Source organism: Pelobates fuscus, chromosome 12 (genome assembly GCF_036172605.1).
Source record: "Pelobates fuscus isolate aPelFus1 chromosome 12, aPelFus1.pri, whole genome shotgun sequence".
In the NCBI taxonomy this organism is placed as follows: domain Eukaryota; kingdom Metazoa; phylum Chordata; class Amphibia; order Anura; family Pelobatidae; genus Pelobates; species Pelobates fuscus.
In genome coordinates, this window is record NC_086328.1 from 116,847,867 (window position 1) to 116,860,890 (window position 13,024).

Genomic DNA, 13,024 nt, shown 5'->3' on the forward strand with positions numbered 1-13,024 from the left:
GATCCTTAGGATAGGTGTCAATCCATATCTGCCAAGTGACCCTATGTAGGGGGAACAGTCCCTATTCTGCTCTGTGTCAGTATGTATCAGGGTCTCTGAGGACAGGTGTCAATGCATATGTCAAGGTGTCAATATGTCATTTGTCATGTGTCAATCCATATTCATTGTGATTTAGGAATGTTAGGTGATTTATGCCCTTTATGGATTAAAACCAGACTCTGCATCAACTGTGTAATTTTCCATGGGAGTTTTGCCATGGATCCCCCTCCGGCATGCCACAGTCCAGGTTTTAGTCCCCTTGAAACAACTTTTCCATCACTATTGTGGCCAGAAAGAGTCCCTGTGGGTTTTAAAATTCGCCTACCCAGTGAAGTCTATTGCGGTTCGCCCGGTTCGCCGGTTCGCATACGTTTGCGGAAGTTCGCGTTCGCCATTCGCGAACCGAAAATTTTATGTTCGCTACATCACTACTTGATTTCACAGGCTCCTGACTACCCTAACCAATGCCTACCTGGGCATAGCGCCACCTGGGGATAATCCCCAAGGCACCGGCCACACTGGCAGAAACGCACACCTTGCAAGGCTTTATGCATGATTCCGGATGTGGAGAAGTTGGCCTCCAGGAGTTAGTTAGTGGCAGCATGGTGTAGGTCCTTACAAAGGCCTGGTGATTCAGGGACGCCTCAAACCAACTTCAGAGTTCAACCTTTGTGAAATGTCTCCACATGAAAGTTCTCAGCACCAGTTGGGGCACTGGATGACTGACCATGTAGCTGAGCTAGCATGCCAAGTTTGCTGTCATGGCAGATCATCTCTCCAGTATTAGCAGAGTTTGGCTGTATTATCCACTTCTTTTTACTATCCGTTTCTATACGTTCTGCAGCTGTGATAATGAGCTAAGGTGACAATAGTTTATCTAGATACATCTGCCTACTGTCATACGTAGATACGTATACCAAGCTTGCATATGTTTCCTCTGTGACTTCTCCTCATGGCCAGATTAATATGTATGCATAATAGTGCAGTATCGTCCTAAGATCAGACATGTTTGCTTGGCTGCTTTACTCCATTTTGTTTTACTTTAAAAATCTAGGCTGATCTGCTCTGGGGTTTAATGTATCTGTTGTATGTTCAACGGCTATAACCCAGTCTCTTTATTCTGTATTGTAATATCTTGCCTCAATAAAAGAAAGATTGACAAAAATGAACCCTTTGTGTAGACAAGAAAGACAAAGACAAACCATTTGGTTGCAGCACTAAAATCACTCACATTAAAAAACCCCTTTTAATGTAATGTTGTGTCTGCAGAACCTCCATATCACATGTGGGGACAACATGCTTCTTGCCATAACGCAAGAACATCTTGCCTGCGGCCCACACCCTTCTTTTAATAAATATTAGAGAAATATAGGTCTATGATTTTCAATAAACCAAATAAACTTAACTACCCAAGTATTACTTAAAGGGAAACTAAAGGCTAGGAATACAAAATTGTATTCATAGACTACAGTGCCATCCTCTCTCGGGCATCCCAATCCTCCCCCACCCCCCTTTCTGTAACTTCCCTGATTCCAGCACTGATGTCCCTCGGTGCTGAGTCCAACTCCATCTTATTTCGTCCCCCCAACTTTGGCCGATGTCTGGGGAACTAAAGCGCATACACGACAAGCCCTGCAATCGCATTAGGACAACCTTATGGGAAAGTACTGAATCAATGCTTTTCCATGAGGTTTTAACCAATGCTGGATGTCCTCACACAGAGCATCAGGACATCCAGTATTACTTAGGCGACCAAAAGACGCCTAATGACCAGGAAGCACCTCTGATAGATGTCTGGTAGATAGCTACTAGAGGTTGAGTTAACCCTGCAAGGTAATTATTGCAGTTCCTCAATAACTGCAATAATTACCATTGCAGGGTTAAATTGACAGGGACACTGCACCCAGACAACATTAACAAGCTGAAGTGTATCTGTCTGTCAGTGTGCATTTGTGTGTCTACATATCTGCATGTTTGTATGTGTAAATGTATGTGTGTATGTACATATATCTCAGCATTTCGCCAAAATTACACACAAATGAACCCCTGCATTCAAATGTCAACACTACATACAAACAGACCACCATATTAAAAAAACACACTACACACAAATGCACGCCTGCATTAAAATGCCAACACTACATACAAACACCCACCTACATTCGCTCACATACACTCTATACAAAACATGCTCACATTCAAACACACAAACACTGCTCAATGCTAAATACATAAAAACATTTTGCGGGTCTGTTTTATATTTTAAAGTTGGGGGGGAGGCAAATATTGGATCTGCCCCGGGGCCAAATTCACAAGGTACACCCCTGGGGGCACTGCAGAAGTGACACCTATTACAGAATTAAAGAGACTCTAATGTGATCCCATATTTTTTTGGCTTACCGCTCTCCCCTCCAGAATTTTATTTATTTATTTATTTATTTATAAAATATTTTACCAGGAAAGATACATTGAGATTTCTCTCGTTTTCAAGTATGTCCTGGGTCCACAAATCATATGTCCTGGGTCCACAAAGAATAAGAATCTATGTGTTTATAAACTACTGTAAATACTTTTTTACTCATGAGGTTTCAACAGGAGTCCCACCATGCAGGCGTGCAGAAGCAAGGTAAGGTAACGTGACAATAACCCACTTATTGATGCCGCCTGTGATGAAAAGTACTTCTCTCATCAAAAAAAACACACCTAAAAGGCGATTGCAGGGAAAACAGGGTTAATCAAAAAAATTCTTACAATACCTCTTAATATACGTGAATGTAAAAATAAAGTGTATTTGCATATTCAGCTACTGTTGAATATCAGCAAGTTTAATATGACATTTTTTGTGTAACTTCACTATATTATTACGTTTAGCATTTGTATAGTGCCAACACATTCCTCATTGGTTTGCACGTATAGAATGGGGATACATAAGACCTTGCTCAAATCAGCTTACGGGTATTTAAGGTATATTATTATGTGTCTTGCCCAAGGTAACTTACCGGTAGTTCTTAGTAAAAATTGAAGCTTTAGTGAATACATTGTTGTTGTTTTTTTAAGCCACATATACACATATTTTTCTATTTCTTTTTTTCATTTCAATATACCTTACTGCCTTGCCTAGTGCAATATAAAGTATTTTTTTATGGTTTTAAAATTACTCTGGATGTATTATACCTAATATACGTCAAAAACAGTTATTCTTTGATAGGTAAGATGATGTTTTGTAAAATAATAAAAAAATATATGTATAATACACAGAACTAATCAATAAGCATCAAGCAATGTTTAAAGAAACCATAGCTCTGGATCACAAGCAGCTATAATGGAGCACTTAAGATAAACTGTATTTAAATAACGCTAAGGATTTCAAGATTTCATTTATTTCTTTAATGGCAACCAACTTTAGCTGTGATGTTTTCCATGATTCTTTTGACGTTATTATACTCTGTTGTAAAAAAAAAAAAGAGATTTCTGTCATTTGAAGAAAAAAAATCAAATACTTATTTTGTGAACACATGTATAGGAAATGAGCTAGGAAATATGTTTTTGTGTGTGTAATAAATACATTCTATACAGTTTAAAATGCTAAATATGATTTTTTATGTTACTATTTTGTTTGTCACTCTGTTTGAATAGAATGTAAATTTATGTTTAATGTTGTGTTTTTATTCAAATTAGAGCATCACGGTTTATTTATTTTGGTTGCAAAATCTGTAGAATAGTCTTAGATGAATATCACTTTTTGTTGCCAAAAAGAAAAAAGAAATCAACAGAGTGGGGTCATTAAAGTATTGAAAGACATTGTATTTTTGTATATGTGAATTGTTACAGACATTGAACATATCTAAATTTTAGAGGTACATCTAAATGAACACTTGAGGAAAAAGTAAACAAATAAATAGATAAAAGAATAAAAAATGAATAATTATATCTTTAGGGGTATATAAAATAAGATTTGGTATCTGCAGCTAATTTAAGCCGTCCCCTTCCAACTCCACCCACACTTTCTGTGGCTGTCCAATTACAGACTTCCCAATGCAGCTCAATGAGAAGTCATTGCAAGGTAGGTGTGCAATGGCTGCCTCTTGCGATTTGCTCCATTGGAATGACAGGAATTGTCTGGCTGACAGCCAAGGTAGCTGAAACTAGCTTAAGTTATAAAAATGTAATTTCCATAAGTGTTCTATAAAAGTTTTAATTGTTCCTTTTAAAATACATTTAACGTATTATTGTTTCTATAATGTTATTATTGTCCTGCATATTCCATTTCCTGGGAATATATAAAATAAATAAATTAAGGTAATATATAAACATGTTTTTTTATGTCATTATGAATAGATAGGATTTTTATGCTATATATTAAATAGCGTTGTTGATTTGTATTTATGTATAGGAACTAAATCGAAAATTCAGTACAGAATAATGCAGTTAAGCATCAGTTAACCATGTTTTAATTAGATCTATAACCCCTTAAGGAACGCGGACGTACTAGGAACATCCAACAAAAACAGTCCTTAAGGACCACGGATGTACCTAGTACGTCCGCATCAAATCTATTACTTACCCGATCTCTGCTGTTCCCCCACCGGCGATCGATGTTGCTCCCAGTCTGGGTGGACTGTCTGACAGTCCAGACAGTCCCCCCTCTGCAAATTAGGCCCCCGCGGGCCATGTGATTGTTCTGAAAGAGCAGTCACATGGTCGCAATAGGCATCTATAGTGCTGCCTGCAGGGTTACTGCCTGAACTGACAGGCAGTATCCCTACATCTGTAAAGCAAAAATAAGAAAAAGTTATTAAATAAAAAAAAAATGATAATATATGTATAAATGATATATATATATATATATATATATATAGATAGATATATAGATATATAGATATATACATATATTATATCCAATATAAAAATACACTTAGAGTAAAATTACACAAGTATATATATATATATATATATATATATAAAATTTTATTTTTTATTATTATTTTACATTTTTTATTTATCTTTAATTAATACACTTAGAGTAAAATTACACAAGTATATAGTATTGTACATTTTTTATTTATCTTTAATTAATTATTATTTATTTTTAAATTTATATATATATATATATATATATATTATAAAAATAAATAATAATTAATTAAAGATAAATAAAAAATGTAAAATGCTAATAAAAAATAAAATTATATATATATATATATATATATATATATATATATATATATATATATATAAATATTTATATAGATATATGTAATTGTATTCTAACTGTATTTTGATATAAATATATATATATATATATAAATAATATGAAATATATATCCAAATAATTTCATAAATATACACGAAGACGTCAAATATATAAATATGTATATATATTTAATTCTACGTGCATATTTATGTAATATTTTTACATAATTAAGTAATTTTATTGATTGCAATTTGAGGGACCTGTCTAACAACCCAGGCTGAAAGTCCAGAGAATTTAATTTGCTAGCACTGTATTTAACCCTGTAACGTTCCATGACACCCTAAAACCTGTACATGGGGGTACTGTTTTACTCAGGAGACTTTGCTGTACACAAATATTAGTGTTTCAAAACAGTAAAACATATCACAGCGATGATATTGTCAGTGAAATTGACGTTATTTGCATTTTTCACACACAAACGGCAATTTCACTGAGGATATCAGTCTTGTGATATGTTTTACTGTTTGGAAACACTAATTGTTGTATTCAGCGAAGTCTCAAGAGTATAACAGTACCCCCCCATGTATAGGGTTTATACATAGGCATTCTGTCATAAAATGAAGTCTATAAATTCATGTCTTTTTTCCCCAAAAGCCTCAATGCTATATGAAATATTATATGCACTGACACATTTATTACGCTAAGGTGTACACAAATGGCTAAGCAGCAGTGTGACAAAATCCCTAATTTTATATGTACCCCAGATCCCTTCACAATATTAAATGTTCCCCTCATGTAAGAATACTAACAGGGTCATTCAATAAATCCAATTTGTAGCAAATTAGCATCTTAATTACAAAATTTAGCAAAGTTATGCGTGTACATATATTTGAGCGTTTGAACTTATATGTATATCAATTTATGTACTTTTGTATATTTTGTATGTACTTGTGTATACTTGTACATATACGCTACTTGTGTATGTGTATATGTGCATGTGTGTGTGTGTGTGTGTGTCTATGTGTATGTTGTATATAGAACTTCATGCATATTCTGAACTCTTAGATGTGAATTCATGCATTCTTAATCTTCTTAATTAATTAACATTTTACTCTCCCCCTTCTAGCACTATCTTCTGCACTGTTTGCTTGTTTTTTTCTCTCTCTCCCCCCTCACTCTGTGATCTTCACACAAGATATTTATGACCCTCTGTAAGAATGGTCTCTATTTTCGTTCAAATTTGTGGCTTATCTGCACTCATGTCGCTTTAACCCCTGTACCCAGGGTCGGTGCTAGGAATTTTAGTCACACAGGCGAAGATGCATTTTGGCGCCCCTCACCCTCCTTTAAAAAAAAAAAAAAAATTAATCTTCACTTGTGTGTATTTCCTCCCAAGCCACAGGCATCATTTTTCAGTCACACAGGTACACTGTCATACAAACACAGAAATAATCATACAGAGACATACAGACACAGACACATACAGTCAGAGACATACAGGCAAAGACATACATGCATACAGAGACATTAAGGTATATAAAGACATGCATACATACAGAGGCATACCATCATACAGACACATTCAGGTATACAGAAACATACATACAAAGACATACAGGCATACATACACATACATACGTACATACAGAGACATACATACACATACATACAGGCATACATAAACATACATAAAAGACATACAGACACATACAAACATACATACAGTGGCAAACCGTCATACAGACACATACATACAGAAACATGCATACAAAGACATACAGAGACACACAGACACATACATACATCCGTACATACAGAGACATAAAGGCACAGAGTTACACACATGCATACAGATACATACATGCATAGACATACAGGCACATACATACATACAGAGACATACAGGCATACAGAAACATACAGGCATGCATACATACAGGCATACAAAGACATGCATGCATATACAGACATACCGCCATACAGACACATACATATATACAGGCATACAGAAACATACATTCAAAGACATACAGGCATACATACACATACATACGTACATACAGAGACATACAGGCATACATAAACATACATACAGGCATACATAAACATACATACAAGAAATACAGACACATACAAACATACCTACATACAGAGGCAAACCGTCATACAGACACATACATACAGAAACATGCATACAAAGACATACAGAGACACACAGACACATACATACATCCGTAAATACAGAGACATAAAGGCACAGAGCTACACACATGCATACAGATACATACATGTATAGACACACAGGCACATACATACATACATACATACATACATACAGAGACATACAGGCATACATACATACAGGCATACAAAGACATGCATGCATACAGAGACATACTGCCATACAGACACATACATATATACAGGCATACAGAGACACACAGGCATACAGAGACATACAGGCATACATACACATACATACGTACATACAGAGACATACAGGCATACATAAACATACATACAGGCATACATAAACATACAGACAATACATACAGACACATACAAACATAAATACATACAGAGGCAAACCGTCATACAGACACATACATACAGAAACATGCATGCAAAGACATACAGAGACACACAGACACATACATACAGAGACATAAAGGCATGGATACAGAGACATACATACATACATACAGAGACATACATACATACAGACAGAGACATACATACATACATACAGAGGCATACATACATACAGAGACATACATACATGCATAATTACATACTTACATCAGTTCAATCTTGTTCCTTGGGTGCATGGAGTCTGGCTCTGTGGAGTCCTGTCCTGCAGCCCAGCCTCATCACTGGGCGCCAGCCGCGCTGTGCGGTACACAGGGAGCAGGGATATGATGTCATTCATATCCCGCCCCCTCCACACAGCCTGCGGCAGTCGGCAGACACCAGGGTAGAAGGTGGGCGGGCAGAGGCTGGGCTCCGCGGGCGGGAATCTCTGCGCTCGGCTACGCTACAAATTGTAACCGGCTGGAGGGGAGTGCAGTGCGCTTCCCTCCTTCCGGTCAGCCTGACATTGTGCCCCCAGGGCTGGTGCGCCCTAAGGCGGCCACCTGGGCCGCCTTATGGTAGCACCGGCCCTGCCTGTACCACAACTCAACTTTGACTTCTATGTGTCGTCTCTGCTCATAAATGTTTTAGACTTGAGAAAGGGAGGTTCTCCCGAAAGCTTGTCATTACAAAATTATGTTAGCCCAATAAAAAAGGTATTACAAGATACAAATGTTATCTGTTATTTTATATATTGTACATATATATTTATGCAAACATATGAGAACTGCAAATCATGCAAATCGAAAGAAAAATCTATTTTTTACATCTTTAATTTCAATTGGATATTTTTTTTTACATAAATCAATATTTATTTTTTTCAATTGAATTAAATTGACTTTTTAAAATGTAAATCCTGTTCAATGACAAAGCAATCCAGATTTTAATTAAGATAAATATAGATCAATGCTATTTCATCATGCAATAGTGATTATAAATTCTAATTCTATAGCACTGGACAATATATCCAGGAAAGGTAAACTAATAATGTCAAGATATAAGGCTTAGAACATAGGGTGAAGGTGGCAAAAACAAAATTCTTGCATCTTGTTAAAAGGAGCATCATAATAACTGATAAAAAAGGGTTATGGGCGTGCATTTTTATAGCAGCAAGGTAATTTCTAGTAAAAGAAGCAATAATACAAATGTGTATATGCCAAAATAGAATGTCATAGAAAAGGAAGAACACATACACACAATTATCCCAGCACAAACAACTGTTCGATAACTTTAACAGGGTTATTCACAAAACTGAGAATTTAAAGGAATTCCAAATTTAAGGTCAACATAAATGAACTGGACAAAGCCCGCTATGCTTTCAGTTCTGGTCCTCTGGCCTTACGTTTGAAAGTAATTTTAATTTCACTTTGAATTCTCTCTTCTGGAGCTAACCCTGTAAATTACAAAAATATGCTAATCCTAGTGCACATTTAAGTTATCACACCCTCAAGAAAAAAACTGGAAAACAACTTGTTGTTTCGGCCTCTTTGGACTTCATTAGTGAGGTGCAGATGATGCACCTCTACAGACATAGTTTGCAAGGGATCATGATTTGGAATACTCTTTAGCCTTAGGGAGACCCTAAACATATAGAATTATTCTCTCCAAACTGCTTAGGGATACAATTGATTTTTTTTTTTATTTTTTTTTCCAATGCTCATCAGCATTGATGGTTAAACTCAACAGCATCCATGTCTGCCATGTATGGGTTCAGAATGTAAGGTTTCTTCAAGAATCAGTTGTTGTAGCAATTCCAGGTTTTCCTAACTCTTCCTGAGCACATGGCATCTCTACATGACATCAAATAAATAGTAGTTGTGTGTCATTTATATGTTACAGGATTTAAATTAATAAATGAATCAAGAACATATATCGATGGATGTGATGCAAATATTTCACTGATTTTAACCTTCATGTATATTGTACTGATTGGCAGCACTTTTCATGTACTAAGCAGCAGCATAATACATTGCTGATATCTGTCCATTAAAACACAGGAGACCTGACCATCTGACAAATGAGTAGTGTGAGAGGTGTTATTTGTTTTACATGGAAAACGTTTCAGGTCAAGGTCTATGCAAACTAAGTTATCATTTTATCTGTCGGCATACAAAACATAAAGTCAAAATGCAGGAATGCTGTTTAATGAAATCTCTGAATGTGTCTTACAAGAACAAAGTATAACAAAGTGACAATGCCAGAATACTGAATCACTTTCTGATGCCTGTGAACCTTTATCCTCAGACATGGAGAGACCTTTAAAGGTCTTGCAGTAGTAGAGAGGACACAGTTGGATATACCAGTTTCCATGGACCATTCTCTAGACTTGCTCTATAAACAATGTAACACATGGAACAACAGCTAGTAAACTAACAGACCACCTCTGATTGTGTGTTATTGTGTGTTACCACAATTTCAGAAAACATTTGCACATATTTGCACCAAGGAGAGCAGAATTATATCTCTTCTATGATCAAATGACCTTTTATTTCTATTTATTATCAGCTTCTTTATAGTGACTTCCATATATCTCCTTGTCTGGTATGTTCTCAAGATTATCATTTGCCAACAAAGCATATGTCACCATGAACAGTTCTGAAAAGAAGGAAAAGATTAGTAAACGTACAACTGGTTTGCTGTGTTGACAAACATGCTTATTTTAAACTTCACGATCAACATCAATAGGCATATGTGGATGGGTGAATGGATGGATGTATTGTTAATTGATGAACAGAGGACAGAGAGAGAGATATAAAACAAGAAAGATACAGAGATACATCAGATAGAGACAGACCAATATACAGACAGACAGCCAGGCAGACAGGCAGATAGAGAGAGATAAATAGTTGTTAATATGTTAATAATTAGGTAGACAGACTTCAAATTTATGGATTATGAGGTTATATGTATGAGACTCAAATAACTTCAGATAAATATTTTGTGTACTTTAAATATAAAATTAAGAATTAAGATATGCTACGTACACTGTAGACCACAGAGGTATATATTATATTTATTGCTGTGCCAAAAAAAAAAAAAATCCAGCCAAGACAGGAGGCATACAGAAGAGAGAAGATAGTTTTAATTTTGCTATAATAATTGGATGGTATGAAGGCATCACAACTGATCCAAGAACAGAGCAGAGACAGATTGTTAGAAAATTCTGGCTCTGTTGTTACAAGAGGAAATGCATTAAAGATTAAACAAAATAAATCTGTTTATGCATGTAAATGGTTCAGCATGTTTACCGGATGTTACAATGCTTTGAAGAAAAATAAAAAAAAAAATAGAATAAAAAGATCTAGGGACAATGAAAGAATTCACCTCCTTTTATAATTTAAATGGCGCTAATTTGGTAACACCTTCTGAAGCTACTATACATTTCATCTGCAAATAGAAAGGCAAAAAAAACCTCTTGATCCATTTTTAGAGAAGCACAGTCAATACATGCATATTATTAATCGCAACCATTTGTACTGCTTTTTTTTTTTTACCGCAATTGTCTTTGTGACTGCAACAACACAAGCAACGACACCTAAAATCTATATAAAAAAAACAAAAAACAAACAGTATATTTTAATATAAAGTTGTTTGTTTTTTAAAATAATTTTCCTTTAACCCCTTTGAAGAAAGAATGTAGTGTTTACAGGTTTGATGTAAATATATAAAAATATGTCCTTCGCGTGTGAAATTATGCTGGTATAAATATTTTTTACTTATGTGGCCCAATTACAAGACAAAAAAAAAAACCTAGCATGATTTTTCGCTTTCTGGGAGCTTACTTTTCAACTCCCTCCCAAAGTATTAGAAAAAAAAAAAAGGAATTTGCAGGGAAGCTCTCTTAATAGGGATCTGTCACTCTGGCATATATACAATTGAATAAAACATTTGCATGGTTATTCATGCACGTTAACAAACTTCTGTTCACTTGCTTTTTTGCAAGTGAACAAACTTTCAAGTACTATTTCCCCCATGGCAGTACTAGCAGCCAGCACAGCAGGAAAATAGTATAAAAATATATATATAAATATTTTTTAAAGTTTAAAAAACCCTTACATGCTGCCAATCAGAGTTTTCTAATGAGAATTCAAAGCATGTGAAAGCCTTTATAAAGTATTTTTTCCACCTTGAAAGCACATTCAGCACTGAACACTTATGAAGCAAATATGTTTTTTTTTTTGTTTGTTTTTCGATTCTGGTGTTTTTTATTATTTTTTTATTTCCAATTTTATGTTACAGTGTTATGACAAAAAGAAGATTTAGAAAAAAAAATAGGTGCTTCCCTCTGTAATATCAATATTAAGGCCTCCAACCACCAACTATCAATGTAATATTAATATTAAAACCCCATCTGCTGTCCATGGGAGTGGGCTAGGGTGGGCATTAGATCCTCCCTATTATTATTATTTTATTATGGCCACTAGGTCCTCCTCCCTGAATGTTATAATAGTCCCTACGTGCAGGCCATGGGTCCACTTTCCTTTTCTTATTTAATCCCCCCCACCCCCCCACCCCATTATTTCCCATTTCCCAATGTGACAAGGCTCTTTCAAGTGACTGGGCAGCAATGCCTGTCCAGTTTCTAGTTTTAACAGTTTAGTAAATATGCCCCCATCAACCACATAATAGATCGGGACATAGGGATGTTTCATTATTGACCTCTATATGATTTTTATTTATTAATACATTTATTACTTTACTTTTGAATGTGATGGTTGCCTACCAAGCACTGGCTAGCCACCTCACAATTTATCCTAGCATTGCCAAGAGCTTTTAAATATTTGCCCAGTGATTGCTGATTACTTCAATATATCATTCACTTGCATGACAGCAAGTGGATGATAATTTGTGATTGTTCATTTTGCTGGATGCAGTTGGTCCTGAATTTTTAGTACAGTTGGCGCTTTGTGATTCTTCTGAATGGGATGTGAAAGCTCAGATTTTAATCCGGACACTGGATGCACCTGGGCAATTGCTGCAGATTTTCTTGGGGAGACCAAATTCAGAGTGCATTTGGCTTTAGTAAATATGACAATTGCCAATGCGGTCGGAATTCAGACATTTTCCACTCCAATTTGTCTATCCTGACAAAATCCGGTGTCTACTAAATAATCCTGTTATTTTCCCTTGAAATATGAACATAATGCACAACATCTTTCA

At 35.5% G+C, this 13,024-nt stretch overlaps 1 protein-coding gene across 1 annotated transcript in view; it reads left to right on the forward strand.

The window, feature by feature from the left end:
- The window catches only part of LRRC4C (leucine rich repeat containing 4C), a 708,394-nt gene that overhangs the window by 476,746 nt on the left and 218,624 nt on the right, over positions 1-13,024 (forward strand). The window lies entirely within an intron of this gene.